The sequence below is a fragment of the Rhincodon typus genome, unplaced genomic scaffold, assembly GCF_021869965.1.
Source record: "Rhincodon typus isolate 14 unplaced genomic scaffold, sRhiTyp1.1 hic_rhity00000051, whole genome shotgun sequence".
Lineage (NCBI taxonomy): Eukaryota > Metazoa > Chordata > Chondrichthyes > Orectolobiformes > Rhincodontidae > Rhincodon > Rhincodon typus.
The window spans coordinates 344,656-360,400 of NW_025965689.1; the positions used below are offsets into that span (position 1 = coordinate 344,656).

Below are 15,745 nucleotides of genomic sequence, written 5' to 3' on the forward strand. Positions count from 1 at the left end.
GGTGGCCCATGACAAGGGCAAGAAACCAATGGGGTCATAATGCAGTTCATATCAATTCATATTTCTGCCCCACTTCAATAGGACTGAACAGTCAATAGTTCCCATTGTTACAGAAAGTTACAGACAGGGCGCGTGCTGTTTCTCTGCTGCTTCTCCTCTTTCATTGCTTTGATATTGTCTATGCTTTGCAGTTTCCAGGACACTGCCACAAACAATTACATTTGTATTTCAATTCCCTTTTGTTTTCCAGTGAATCTTGCTCTCCACGGCATCACCCAAGGTAGGAGGCATTTGCAAGTTTCTTGGATAATCATTTGGAAACCTGACTTCTTGCTGTGCACATCTCTTAAGCGACTTTTTTTTCCAAACATGAGACAAATGGGACTTGATCCAGCCTTTCCAGTCCAAAGTTAGAGATATCCTGTCAAAGACTGGGCACTAGAATCATCTCCAACTTTTCTCCTGCGCGAATACCCTATCAGTTACAGTGAGGACCAATAACCATTTTCATTGAATTGGTCACATTGTACAGAGTCCATTCAGTAAACCTGTAACAAAGATTAACTCCACCACAATACTTTCAAATGACTGTGAGATTTAAAACAGGTTGTTTGAGAAAACACAGAGTTGTGATCATTTTGGAAGGGAGAACAGAAGAAGAGTATTATTAAAATAGAGAGAAACTGCAGAGAGCTGCAACACAAAGGAACTTGGGAGCGGGAGATGAGTGTGCATGAAACACAAAAAGCTAGCATGTGGGTGATGGCAGGTAATCAGGAAGGGCAAAGGAAAAGTTTGCCCTTATTTCAAGGGGGTTGGAATATAAGAGTATGGAAATCTTACTCAACTGTACACGGTACGATGGAGACCACATCTGGAGCACTATGAGCAGTTTTGCTCCTCTTATCTAAGAAAAGGTATCATTTCATTGGAGGCAATCCAGAGAAGGTTCACTAGGACGATCCCTGGGATGGAGGTTGTATTCTACTCACTGGAGTTTAGAGGAATAAGACGAGATCTCATTGAAACGCATAGGGGCTTGACAGAGTCAATGCTTTTAGGATGTCTTACCCTCATGGAAGAGTCTAGGACCAGAGGGCACAGTCTCAGAATAAAGGGGCACCAGCTGAAGACTGAGATGAGGAGGGATTTCTTCTCTCAGAGAGTTGTGAGTCTTTGGAACTCCTTGCCCAAGGGATAGGGCAGGAAAGTGGATGTGACGAACGTGGGATTCAATTGGACGACAGAGCAGCCTCGAGTGTCCAAATGGTCTGCTCCCATTCTCATGGTCTTATGGCCTTAAATACGAGTAGGAAGGCAGTGTCAATGATGGATGAGCTCATAGATAAGATTAGTCAGACAGTAAAGTGAAGGTTTTAACAGAATTGCTACATTTCATTCACTGAAAAGTTTTGGGAAGCTAAAGGTAAAGTGCCACATTTCAAATCCACCAGCAAAATTCCAAGTTATGGCACTGACAAGTAATGGCAGTGAGTGTTTGCACAATATGTTTGAGAACAACAATGTGGGAAATAGACAGTCCTGTCTCTTTTTTGATGGACGTCAGCATTAAATGGTCATGACGTGGATGTGCCGGTGTTGGACTCGGATGGACAAAGTCAGAAATCACATGACACCAGATTATAGTCCAACAGGTTTATTTGAAAACACAAGCTTTTGGAGCCTCAGTCCTTCTTCAGGTGTTAGTGACAGAGTTAGTATCAGACACAGAATTTATAAGTAAAAGATCATAGGTTCACACCATTGATGAGGATGTACTAAACAAACTTAGATGCTGTGAAATCTCTAATCAGTTCAAAGGTTTTAATTGATCAATATGTATATGTAAATCCCTGAATTCCTTTCAAGTCACAGTCCTGACAGAACTAAAGGTTTTATCAGTGTAAAGAAGAGGTGACATTTTAGGTCAGATGGTCAGATAATGCATTTTAGGTGTGAGACCTTGTTTAGAATCTGTTTGTGTTTTTGGAGTCAGACTGGTTTTGTTTCTAAAGTAGGAATTTATTAAATGCCATATTGACTGACTGGCAATAAATTGTGGGTCTTTGAACAAAATAAAATGTATCTGCAAATATAAATTCAACCCGTAGATTCGTGTGTGTGTGTGTGAGAGAAAGAGAACCCATATAATAAATATTAATGGACATTATCTTCAGTTCTGGTCTTCAGTTCTGTCATGACAGACCAGGACACTTGGAAATGTAACAAACAATGTGGAGAGTGAAGGAGGAGAACAGAGGGGAATATGAATAGTTTATAACGGGCAGGCGCATGACACATGAAATTTAATTCACTCGTGGAAGTGATTGTCACTGGCTGCCCCCTTGACAAGGTGGTGGTGAGCTGCCTCTTGAACCGCTGCAGTCTGTGTGCTGTAGGTAGACCCACAATGCCGTTAGGGAGGGAATTCCCGGATTATGACCCCAGCGACACTGAAGGAAACACTGATATATTTCCAAGTTGGGATGGTGAGTGACTCGGAGGGGAACTTGCAGGGGATGGTATTCCTACGTGGCTGCTGCCCTTGTCCGACTAGAAGGATGTGGCTGTAGGTATGGAAGGTGCTCCCTGAGAATCTTTGGTGAATTTCCAAAGTGCATTTTGTAGACGGTACACACTGCTGCTACTGAGCATTGGTGGTGGAGGGAATGGATGTTTGTGGATCTGGTGCCAATCAGGCAGGGGCTGATTTGACCCTGGATTGTGTTGAGCTTCTCAAATGTTTTTGGAGCTGCATCCATCCAGGCAAGTGGGGAGCATTCCAGCACACTCCTGATTTGTGCCTTGTTGATGGTGGACAGGTTTGTGATGGGTGTGTGGGGATGCGGGAGAATCAGTAATGTTAATGCCATTGTACGTCAAGGGGTGTTGGTTAGATTCTCTCTGATTGGAGATCACCGCTGCCTGGTAATAGAGCAACACTTTGCATGAGGTGGGGGAGGTCTTCTGGAGAACACAGAGAAATAAAATTGGAAGTTTTCTACTCTGAGGTCGTCAGATCAAAGTGAGATGAAACCGAAGTGTTGGGTATTACAGAAAAGGTTTCACACTGCATTCAAGCTGACTCTATTAAGGCTAAACATAATCGGTGCAGTTAACTTTTTCCGATCAGGAGATCTACTTATACCTGTCAGTGATTGGTCCTTCCTAAAAAAAACAAAGCTGGTTAAATGGTTGACATCACAAAGAAACTTCAAGAAACCCAGGGTTAGGTGTCACCAAAATTTATCGCGTTCAAACCATCGTTCGGTCAGTAGCCCAACTCGAAGCAGAGCTCTGTATACTGTGACACTGAGGCCAAGCTGCACATTGTGTTCATCGCAGTGAGAAGTTAAAAAGATACAGTTAATGGACCCTCAACCTTCCTGCTTCTCTCTCTTTCTTCAGCTTTTGGAAGGCACCAGCTTTACGTATATCCCCCAAGCGGGCTTGTAAAAGAAGGAGAAACTTTAAAATTGCAATGTGGGACAGATAAGGGACGAAGAGACGTTTCAGGCCTAGACCCTTCATCAGAAAAGGGGGAGGGGAAGGGGGTTCTGAAATAAATAGGGAGAGAGTGGGAGGCGGATGAAGGGTCTAGGCCCGAAACGTCAGCCTCTCTGCTCCTGTGATGCTGCTTGGCCTGCTGTGTTCATCCAGCCCTGCACCTTGTTGTCTCGGATAAGGGACGAGCTGCTTCTTGGTACAAAAAATAGTGTGAAAGTCACTAAGATACAGAGTAATGTTAATGAAATGCTTGTGAACAGTGAGACTGGTGGGTCTTACTCCTGCAGCACAGCTTCCTCAAAGTAGCGGAGTGAAACCGTGCAACTTGTCGTCATTACTAAGTGTGCTTTAAAAAAATCATTCACAGAATGAGGGCGTTGCTGGCTCAGCCAGCATTTATTGCCAGAGGACAGTTAAGAGTCAACCAGATTGCTGTGGGTTTGGAATCACATGTAGTCCATTTTGACTTTGATTTACACAGGAAACTCCATATGTAAGTTGAGTACACATCGATTTAACGGTTTTCCTGACCTCCCAGACCAGTTTCAGCCAAACATTCTTCTTGCAGCATGAGTCACTTACATACAGTTGGTCACCTGAACTGGGAGTTAGTAATTTCTCATGAGGAGAGGTTGAGTCACTTGGGCCTGTACTCATTGGAGTTTAGAAAAATGAGAGGCAACCTTATTGAAGACCCTTAGAGGGACTTGACAGGGGAGATGCGGAGAGAGGTTATTTCCCCTTGTGTGGGACAGTCTGGGACCAGAGGGGCATCATCGTAGAATAAGGGAGAGGGGAGTCGCACAATGAAGTTACAGATGAAGAATTTCTTCACTCTGAGGGGCAGTGAATCTGTGAACTTATTTTTATCGCAGAGAGCTGTCGAGGCTGGGCCATTCACGCCCACCAACCTCTTGGTGAAAAGTCCTGAAATCCCCATCTAAACCTCCCGCTGTTCACATAAAATGATGTCTCCCTTGTTATTGACCCTTCAACTAAGGGGAACAGCTGCTTCCTATCCCCCTGTCTATGCTCCTCATAACTTTACACACCTCCATAATGTTCCCCCTCAACCTTCTCTGGTCCAAAGACAACAACTGAAGCTTATGCAGCCTCCCTCTGAAACTGAAATGCTCCATCCCAGACAACATCCTGGTGAATCTGGTGTGCACCCCCTCCAATCCAAACGCATCCTTCCTATAGTGCAGACACTGGAACTGCATACAGTGCTCCAGCTGTGGCCTTACCAAAGCCCTGTCCAGCTCCGACATTACCTCCCCGCTTTTATAATCGATACCATTGATCTTTCAACTGCAATTTGTTGAATTCCAATATGATTCTGTGTCCAGCTTTTGTCACATATCTTTTGCAGTGTCTGATGGAACTCTAACTCTGGAAGCCAAGCCGCAACATGCTCTGAGAGGTGAGAAGATTGTAATGAACTGTCGGACCCCATTCCGGACCTTGAGAGGACATAGTCAGTTCCTATTGTATCGGAATAATTGGTATATGCAAAAAACTAAAGATGGTTCATTCACCATAAAAAGTGCAAAGCATTCAGACGAAGCATCTTATCAATGTAAATTCAGAATTGGCTACAGAGAGTGGGCTTCGAACAACCTAAGCATCACAGTATCAGGTTGGTCATTACTTTGTCTAGTTAGTGCTGGTGAATGTTTTGATGATTCTATGCCACGTCTGTCTCAGCTGCTGTTGACAAGACTCTCCCAGCGATGGAGATTTGAGGACAGGAGCAGGGGTGCTTCGTCATCAATGACCTTCCCTCCATCGCAAGGTCAGAAGTGGGGATGTTCACTGATGATTGCACAATGTTCAGCACCATTCATCACTCCTCAGGTACTGATGCAGTCCTTGTTCAAATGCAATGGCGTCTGGACAATATTGAGGCTTGGGCTGGCTAATGGCAAGTAACATTTGTGCCACACAAATGGTAGGTAATGACCAATAAGAGACAATCTAACCATCGGCCCTTGACAATCAATTGTGTTAGGATCACCGAATCTCCCCACTATCAACATCTTGCAGATTATCATTGAGGGAGAGTCTATCCTTAGCCCCCTTGACATTCAATGGTGTTACCACCACTGAATCCCCCACTATCAACATCCTGGAGTTTCTTGGAGAAACTCAACTGGACTTGTCACATACACACGGTGGTTACCAGAGCAGGTCAGAGGCTGTGAATTCTGTTGTGAGTAACTCACCTCTGATTCTCCAAAGCCTGTCCACCATCTACTAAGCACAAGTCAGGAGTGTGATGGAATGTTCTTCGAGAAGATAGAACACCATCCAGGGACAAAGCAGACTCCACTTGATTGGCAGAACATCCACAAACATGCACTCCCTCCGCCACCAACGTTCAATAGCAGCAGTGTGTACTATCTCCAAGATGCACTGCAGAAATTCACTAAAGATCCTCAGACTGCACCTTCCAAACCCATGACCACTTCAAACTGGAAGAACAAGGGCAGCAGATACATGTGAGCACCACTCCCTGCAGCCTCCGCTCCAAGCCACTCACTATCCTGACTTGGAAATACATCAATGTTCAGTGTTGCCAGGTCAATATCCTGCAATTCCCTCCCTAAGGTTCGTGTGGGTCTACTTACAGCAGATGGATTGCTGCGGTTCAAGAACCTTCTCGATGGTGCAATCAGGAACAGACAATTAGATGGTGGCCAGTCATGTATGAAGAGAGATTGGTGAGAATTATATTCACTGGAGTTGAGAACAATGAGGAGGAGATCTGATTGAAAACTTTAACATTTTAACAAGAGATATTAACTTAATATTTTGTGTCAGTTTTTATTATTGAGAAAGAAATGGAGGTTAGAGAACGCAGCGAAATAAATATTGATGTTTTGAAAACAGTACACGAGAGAAGCATCTTGAGATCTTAGAAAGCAGAAAGAAAGATAAATTGTGAGGACCTAATCACAAGTATCCCAGGACATTGTGGGAAGTTAGGGAGGAAATTATGGGGCTCTTAGCAGTAATATCTGTATCATGTGTAAACACGGTGAAGTACTGGAGGATTAGAGGGTGGCTAATGTTGTGCCGTTGTTAATGAAAGGCTGTAAGGAGAAGCCTGGAAATGATAGACCTGTGAGTCTGACATTGGTGCCGGGTAAGTTGCTGGAGGTGATTGTGAAAGATTGGATTTAGATGCATTTGAAAAGGCAAGGATTGGTTAGGGAGATTCAGCATGATACTGTGCGAGGAAAATGATGTCTCAAAAAACTTGATTGGGTTTTTTACTGAAATAACCAAAAAGATTGAGGGCAGAGTGGTAGACATTATTTAATTAGACTTTAGTAAAACCTTTGTCAAGGTTCCACTTGGTAGACTAATTAGTAAAGTTAGATCACATGGGATTCAGGGAGAGTTTGCCAATTGGATACAAAATTGGCTGAACGGTAGGAGACAGAGAGTAATGATGGAGATTTGTCTTTCAGACTGGAGGCCTGTTTGTCACTTACATAAATGTTTTGGATGAGAATATTGGAGGCATGGCTAGTAGGTTTGCAAATGACACTAAAGTTGGTGGTACAGTGAACACACATCTAAGAATAAAAAGAGACCTTGATAAATTATATCAATAGCCTCAGGAGTGGCAGATGGAGTTTAATTTGGATAAATGTGAGGTATTGCATTTTGGTAAAATAAACAAGGACAGGGCTTATGAAATTTATGGTACAGCACTGGGTAGTGTTGTAAAACATTGACACCCAGGGGTTCGGGGACATAATTCTTTGAAATTTGTGTCACAGGTAAACAGGGACATTAAGAAGATGTTTAGCACCCTTGCTTTCATTGCTCAGTCCTTTTGAGTTGGGAAGTCATGCTGAGGTTGTACAGGATGGTGGTGAGGCCTCTTCTGGAATACTGTGTGCAGTTCTGGTCACCATGTTACAGGAAGGATATTGTTAAACCAGAGAGGGTTCTGAAAAGATTTACCAGTATGTTGCTGGGAGTGGAGGGTTTGAGATATAAAAATAGATTGGAAAGACTGAGACTTTGTTCATTGGAGCAAAGGAGGTCGAGGTGTGACTTTGTAGAGGTTTATAAAATGTTGTGGGGCATAGATAAAGTGAATTAAAGGGTCTTTTCCCTTGGGTGGGGGTGTTCAAAACAAGAGGGCATATTTTTAGTGTGACAGGAGAAAGATCTGAAAGGTTTATTTGGAAATATTGGGGATAGGTACTTGAAAATCCATTGCAGAAACAGTGGGATGGCAAATGTTTTCAGAGCAGTTACCCGTGTAATGAAAGCCTATGGTAAGCTGTAATGATGCAACTTTGCTTTCAATCATAGATGGAAGTGTGGCTTTCCATGTTGTCCCAGTTTCACCTTTAGAAGGAGAGACACTGGAACTGAATTGTCGGTACAGACACAAAATTTGGTGGATGAGGGAATTTACCTTTTGTAAAAAAGACCAGATAATACATTCAGTGAAGTCCACACGACAGGAATCTTCATACAGCATTAAAGTAACCAGCACTGATGACAGTGGATTGTACAATTGCAACATTAATGAGCAGACATCACGAACTGTTGATGTTTGGGTTCAAGGTACGTACCTGATGTTACAATCTATGGTGGACAATGTAAATATTTCTCTGGATTGCTGATTAAAACACTGGAGACATCCTGAGTCATGCAACACAGAAGAGTTCCTTTGGCCCATTGGGTCTGTACTGCCAAAGAAAAACTAAATCTAAACTAGCCCCATTTTCCTGCACTAGGCCCCAGGACCTTGAATGTTAGGACATTTCAAATGCTTATCCAAGTACACTTTGAAGGTTGTGAGTTTTCCCACCTCAACTGCCCTCCCAGGCAGTGCATTCCAATCCTCACCACCCTCTGGGTGAAACAATCCTCAAATCCCGCTCTGAACCTTCTGCCTTCCAGTTTAAAATGATGCCTCCCTTGTTATTGAACCTTTGACTAAGGGGAACAGCTGTTCCGTACCCCCTGCCCATGCCCCTCATAACCTTACACACCTCTATCAGGTTCCCCCTCAGCCTTCTCTGCCCCCGACAAAACAACCCAGGCTTATTCACTCTTTAGTCATCACTTCCCACCCCCGTTGAGAGAAGCCATTCCTCCTCATCTCAATTTTGAATCTGTCTCACCCCCTTATCCTGAAACAATGACGTTCTAGGTTGTCCCACATGAGGAAATATCCTCTCTCTTCTCCTTTGTCAATCTTCTCCCACCACCCCAACTTTAACGGTTTATCTGTAATGGAAAAGGTAGAAAAGTCACCACGGTCCCACTCTCTCATTAATCAGAGAGAAGACTGGGTGATTGTTTAATCTGAGGATCACCATACATCAGGAGAGGGGAGAGCCTGAGATGGAGAGTCCTTCATGGCAATATCAGCCAGTGGGGGAATTTAACCCACACTGTTGGTGTCGCTCTGCATCACAGACCAGCTGTCCAGCCAACTGAACTAGACAACAAACAGCCACACAATCTCCTCTTATCCTTCCAAAGCCTGATCAACCTGCTCAGTCTCTCCTCATAAGACAAGCCTTAGTCTCTGATGGGATCTAGGGAAGTTCCAATCTGTTGACATGGCCTCTGTCTCTGGTTGTGATACATCATCACTAAATAGAATCATCGAGGCATTCAGCTTGGAAACAGCTCTTCAGCCCAACTCAATCATGCTGACCAGGTTTCCTAAACTAAACTAGCCCCATTTGCTTGTGCTTGGCACATGTCCCTAGAAACTGTTCTTATCCATATACCTCTCCAAATGTCTTTTAAATGTTGCAATTGTACCAGCCTCCACCACATCGTCTGGCAGCTCATTCAATCCATGCATTGCCCTCTGTGTGAAAAGGTTGCTCCTCAGGGTTCCTTTTAAATCCTTCCCCTCTCAGTTTAAACCCATGCCTACTAGGTTTGGACTCCCCTACCCTTGGCTATTCATGTTGTCTATGTTGCTCATGATTTTATGAAACTCTATCTGTCAAGGGGTGAAGAGAGATAGCACTTGGGGTGAATGGGATCAAAGGTTATGGGGACAAAGCAGGAATAGGCTGTTGTGTTGGATGACCAGCCATAATCATGAAGAATGGTGGAGCAGGCTAAACGGGCTAAATGGCCTCCTCCTGCTGCAATGTTCTATGTTTCTATATCACCCCTCAGCCTCCGAAGCTCCAGAGAAAAACGTTCCAGTCTAACCAGCCTCTCATTATAACTCAGGCCCTCCAGTCTCGATAACATCCTTGTCAATCTTTTTTGCACCTTTCCAGTTTTATAACACGATATGTCTTATCATTATGCGATCACGGTGGCTCCTCTCTCTCGTGTTCTGCAATTTAAGAAATGTGCAGAGGCAACTGAAGTGCTGAAAATGTTCCCAAGACCCTGCCTGGAGTTACGTTGATCAGTTGGGGAAATAAAAACTGTGGCTGCTCTCTGTTTAGTTGAGGTGAAGATTGCGATGGGGTTTGAGGCTGGTATTTTACATCATAAGGCGTATGGGCTGAGGACAAAGGTAAGGAATCTGTTCTCATTTGAGGAGAGTGAGTGAACCAGACCACAAACTTTCAAGGTGGATCGACTAGTGTAGCAAAGGAGATATGAGGAATTTTAATTTTGTGGTTCAGATAACGAAGACAAATCTCAGTGTTTTATGGACAAAGACCTGATGGAAACCTTCATAAGAAAGGAGAACATTGCAGTTGAGGCACCACATGGCTGCAGACTCCAGCCACATACCAGAAGTGTGATGGCCTAGCAGTGTTACCATTGGGCTATTAATCCAGAGACTCAGGGAATGTTCTTGGGATTTGGGTTCAAATCCTGCTGTGGAAGTTGCCTTTGAAAGGCACTAAAGGTTTACAAGGATATTATTGAGAATAGGGTTTAAGTTATATGGATAGGCTGTGACTTTTTTCCCTGGAACATAGGAGGCTGAGGGCAGACGTTGTAGAGCTTTATAAAATTGCGAGGGGCATGGATAATGTGAACAGCCGATGTCTTTTCCCCAGGGGAGGAGAATTCAAAACTGGAGGGCATAAGTTGAATGTGAGAGTGGAAGGTTTAAAAAGGATCTAAGGGGCAACTTTTTCACACAGAGGGTGATGTGTATATGGAATGAGCAGCCAGAGGAAGTGGTGGACATGGATACAATTATAGCATTAAAAAGACATTTGGACAGGTACATGGATAAGAAATGTTTAGAGGGCTAGAGGTAAATGCTGGCAAATGGGACTGGATCAGTTTAGGAAACCTGGTCGGAATGGATGAGTTGGACCGAAGGGCCTGTTTCCATGCTGTATAACTCTATGGTTCTATGAATCTGTGACATCAAAACAGAATTTGAAAATTGGAAAGCAAGAGAAAGGTAAAAATTTTCTTTGTCATTAAATTCTCACATTCTTTACCCCTCATCACAGCTGTATCTTTCGCTCTGTGATTATAACAGTTGATTGATGAGCCCCGATTGTGTATTACATTCCAGAACGCTTTGCCGAGCCCGTACTGAGTGTGGAGCCGGCGGCTCAAGTATTTGAGGGGCTCCAGGTCACGTTAATGTGCATTGCTCAGACAGTGTGGCCCTCCATCCGACTTCGCTACACATTTTACAGAGATGGCAGCACCCTGGAGGCAATGCTATATGATGGCGGTGTGTACACCATCAACGCAGCAGCTGCAGATGTTTCTGGGATTTATGCCTGCGAAGCGATCGAGACAAATTATGGTCTGCGGAAGAGGAGCGACAATACTCACCTTTCCATTAAAGGTAACTATCTGTCATTATTGCAAAATCCTCAACACAAATTAAAGGCCTTTCAGCCCATTGAGTCAGAAACAGCCACCTCTTTATTCTCTAATCCCCATTTCCCCAGCACTTGGCCCCGTAGCCTTGGCATCCTGAGTGAGTATCTAAATCTTTCTTCAATGTGATGAGGATTTCTGCCTCTCCCACCCTTACAGGCGGTGAGTTCCAGATCCTGTGAGTGAAAATGTTTTTCTTTCCATCCCCTCTAAACCTCCTGCCCCTCATCTTTAATCAATACACCCAACACCCAGGTCATTGGTCCCTCCACCAAAGTTGTAAAGGTTTCTTCTTGTCTACCCTATCTATGTCTCTCATCATTTTATCCATCTCAATCATATCCCCCTCTCTCAATCTCCCCTGCTCTAAGGAGGACAATCCCAGTCTGTTCAATCTTGCTCCATCACTGATACTCTCCAGCCCTCAAGGCAGCCTCCTGATACATCTCCCTCTGCACCCTCTCCCAGTGCTAACACATCCCTCCAATAATGTAGAGAATGGGTGAACCAGACACAACACTCTTACTGTGGTTGCGCGTTTTCATTCCAAGTGCAATCACGTCATCACCAAATCTGAGCTCGAGCTGACACGATGCTAAAAGCCTTGATTGGCCTTGAAGGATTGTTAGGAGTCTCCCGCGCTGACCCAGTCTCAGGATTTTCTTGCTCTCATTCTGATCACTGAGCTTTTCCAAGCCCAGACACTCTACAGCTGAAACGGAAACATGTCCTTCTGCTTTCCAGAGGCGTTCGCTGTCCCTAAGCTGACCGTGCATCCTGAGAGACAGCTCGTTGATGGCCAATGGTTTAAGCTGGTGTGCTCGGTTGAAGAGAATCTCTCCGAAGCTTCCTTGCGGTACGGCTTTTGCAGAAATGGGATCCCTCTCCAGTCTCCGTCCGACCACAGCGATTACATCTCTGGGTCAGCTCGTCTGGCCGACTTGGGTACTTACCATTGCGAAGTCACGGGCAGTAAGGTGTGGAAACGCAGTAATCAGCTCCATTTGTCCATCAGGGGTGAGTACCGTTTATTGTTGTTCCCTTTTTAACCGTTAAAGATTCAAAATGGAGACAAATTAACATCACTCCCCACATCTCACAGCCATATATTGGAGCAATAGAGACAAACAACACAGGGTAATGGGTAGGCCATTTAGGACTAAGATGAGGAGAAATGTCTTCATCCAGAGATTGTGAAGCCTTGGGATTCACTGCTCCAGAAAATTATGGAAATATATAAATGGGAGGAGGGCATTTGGCCCTTCCACCCTGCTCCGTCCATTCATTGGGATCATGACTGATTATCTGAGACAGTCCACTGCCCCCACCTCCCCCTCTGTTCCTTTAGCCCCTGAGGACTCTATCCAATCCCTTCCTGAACAACATTCAATGTTCTGGCCCTGACCACTTTCTGTGACAGGGAATTCCACAGTCTTCCCACTTTCCAGGTGAAGACATTTGTCCCCATCTCAGTCCTACACTGTCTCCTTTAGACTATGAGCACACAGCCCTAAGCTGCCCTCTGTATAATTAGGGACGGGCAATAAACCCTGGACTACTCACACATCCAATGACTGAACAGAAAAAAAAAACGGATATGAGAATGGATGTGACTGTGATGAAGTTCAATGTTGTGTTTGCAATTAACTCTGCCAAGCAAAGGGACCTAACATTTGTCTATATTTGCAGGAATTCCAGTGTCAAAACCAGAACTAATAATTCAACCCAAAAAGGAACGAATTGAAGGAGAGGCGGGATCCTTAATCTGTTCAGTCTCCAATGGTTCTCTGCCAATTTATTACCAATTCTACAAGGGCTCAAGTGTGGAATTGTACTGGGAGATTTCCAACAGTACCAAGTATGTTTACAACATTGAAGCCATCAGCAGAAGGGACAAAGGGCTTTACCATTGCTCGGTGAAAAATGAGATAACAGGCCCTTTGTGCAGTGAAGATGTAGAGATCACAGTGATAGGTGAGTTCAGAAGGACTCTCTCCCAAAGAGTAACTGAACCATTGGCTCAGGGACTACTGCTGGTGGGATCAGCTCAAAGTTGGTGCTTCATCCTTGAAGACCAAACTTTGGATTAACGTGACACAGCCTTGGATAGTAGTGATAGAGGTGTCCAGCACGGGAACAGGCCCTTTGGCCCAACTCATCCATGCTGACCAAGTTTCCCATAAGTCCCATTTGCCTGCGTTCAGAAATGAGTTGAAGAGAGTTCTTAGGGGCTAAACGGACAAAGCAGGAAAAAAGGGATTGAGTTTGATGATCAGCCACAATCCCATTGAATGTGTGGAGATTGGAAGGGACAAATGGCCTACTCCTGTTCCTATTTTCTATGATTCTGTGTTAACAGGGTGTAGTGTTGGATGATCCCCTCTCAACCTTTCCTATCCATATCCCTGTCCAAATTTCTTTTGAACGTTGTCATTGGTACCTTCCTCTACCATTTGCTCTGATAGCTGGTTCCATATATGCACAACCCTCTGTGTGAAAAAGTTGTCCATCAGGTCTCTTACCTCTCTCACCTTAAACCTATACCATTTAGTTTTAGATACCCCTACCCTGAGGGAAAGCCCTTGGCTTTATCACCCTATGTATTCCCCTCATGATTTTATAAAACCTCTATAAGGTCACCCCTCAGCCTCCTAAGTGCCAGAGGAAAAGTCCCAACCTATCCAGCCTCTTGTTATAACTCAAACCTTCCAGTCTCAATAACATCCTTGTAAATGTTTTTTGCACCCTTCCCAGCTTATTTCCACATGTGGCCTTCACAATGTCCTGTATAGCAGTATCATTACATTTCAACTCCTGTACTCAATGCTCTGACCGATTAAGGCAAGTGTGCTAAATGCCTTCTTCACCACCTTGAATACCTGACACTCCATTTTCAACTCTGTACCTGCACCCCGAGGTCTCTCTGTTCCACACCACTCCCCAGAGCCCTACCGTTAACTGTGTCAGTCCTGCCCTGGTGTGCCTTACCAAAATGTAACACTTTGCATTTATCTGAATTAAACACCGTAGATAGGGAAGATAGAATTGTATAAATAAAGTCAACAAGTTCAATCCATGTCTTAGAGCTTGGTGTTACATCGAAACATTGGAACCTAGAATATAGGAGCACTCAGCGCTTCGAGTCTGCTTAGCCATTCAATATGACCATGGGGATTATCCATCACTACACCCTGTTAACATAGAATCATAGAAAATAGGAACAGGAGTAGGCCTTTCAGCCCTGCCAGGCTGCTCTACCCATTCAATGGGATTGTGACTGATCATCCAACTCAATCCCCTGCTCCTTGCTTTGTCCCTTTAGCCCCCAAGAACTCTCTCCAGCTCATTTCTGAATAACATTCAATAATCTGTCCCTGACTGCTTTCTGTGGCAGAGAACTCCACAGGCTTCCCACTCTCTGGGTGAAGCCATTTCTCCCCATCTCAGTCCTACCCCATCTCCTTTAGACTGTGACTCCCTGGCTCTGGACTCTTCAGCTGGTCATTAAGAACATTCTGAGATTCAATGCCTCCCCTCATTCTTCCAAACTCCAGCCAATATAGTCTTTGCTCCATCCATGATAGCTTCTACACCACCTGATCCTAAATCATTCTTGTTGCTGTCATATCTAATCCATCTCGTACAGAGCTACATCACCCACACTGCCTCCCTCCGTGTCATTTCCAAAAATTGTGCACCCCCTGAATATTTGGTTAGCTATTTCACTGGAGAACCAACTCCTGCCCCAATCTCTCCTGGTCTTCTGACCAAAATATCAAAGATTGTTACATTAATGAACAAAATGTTGATTTTGGGCAGAACACCAGGCATTTAGAGTGTGAAGGGAGGTGATTGGTCAAGTGTCGATGATTATCAGGGTGGGGTATGGGCTTGGTGTTTATGAGGGTTTGTTTTTTAAATCACAATTTGAGGAGAACTTTGTCAAAAGACTGTATTTCTGAGAAGGGACTGACTTACTTGGCCCCTTCGGAAGGCGGTTCAAAATAATTCCCTTCACTTTTGGTTTGGAGTCACACAGAGTTCCATGCTGGGTAAGGATGGCTGGTATCCTTCTCCCAACGACACCCTTTTGTCTCTGTTCAGCGCGATTTCATGAGCCATCCAGTTTCACCATTACTGAGCTTGTTTCTCATTTCCCCAATTCTAAAAATGAACTGAACTTAAATTATATACACAAACAGTGTGCAATGTTTGGTGAATGATGACAGGCAGGCCTACACTGTTGGGAACTATTTATTCACTCGTGAGACATGGGCAATGCAGTTCCCATCCCTCGTTGCCCCGCCGCCTTGCCCCCACTTTGAGACGGTGATGGTGAGCTGCCTTGTTGAATCGCTGCAATCCATGTGCTGTCAGTTGATCCACATTGCTCTTAGGGAGGGAATTCCAGGATTATGGCCCA

At 44.3% G+C, this 15,745-nt stretch overlaps 2 protein-coding genes and 1 pseudogene across 5 annotated transcripts in view; all 3 read left to right on the forward strand.

Moving 5' to 3' along the window:
• Positions 1 to 15,745, forward strand: part of LOC109929682 (histone H2B 7-like) — an 823,479-nt gene that overhangs the window by 268,883 nt on the left and 538,851 nt on the right. The gene's annotated exons all lie outside the window — the stretch shown is intronic.
• LOC125488138 (histone H2B 7-like) overlaps positions 1 to 15,745 on the forward strand; it is an 844,706-nt gene that overhangs the window by 268,871 nt on the left and 560,090 nt on the right. The window lies entirely within an intron of this gene.
• Positions 1 to 15,745, forward strand: part of LOC109926824 — a 162,587-nt pseudogene that overhangs the window by 2,147 nt on the left and 144,695 nt on the right.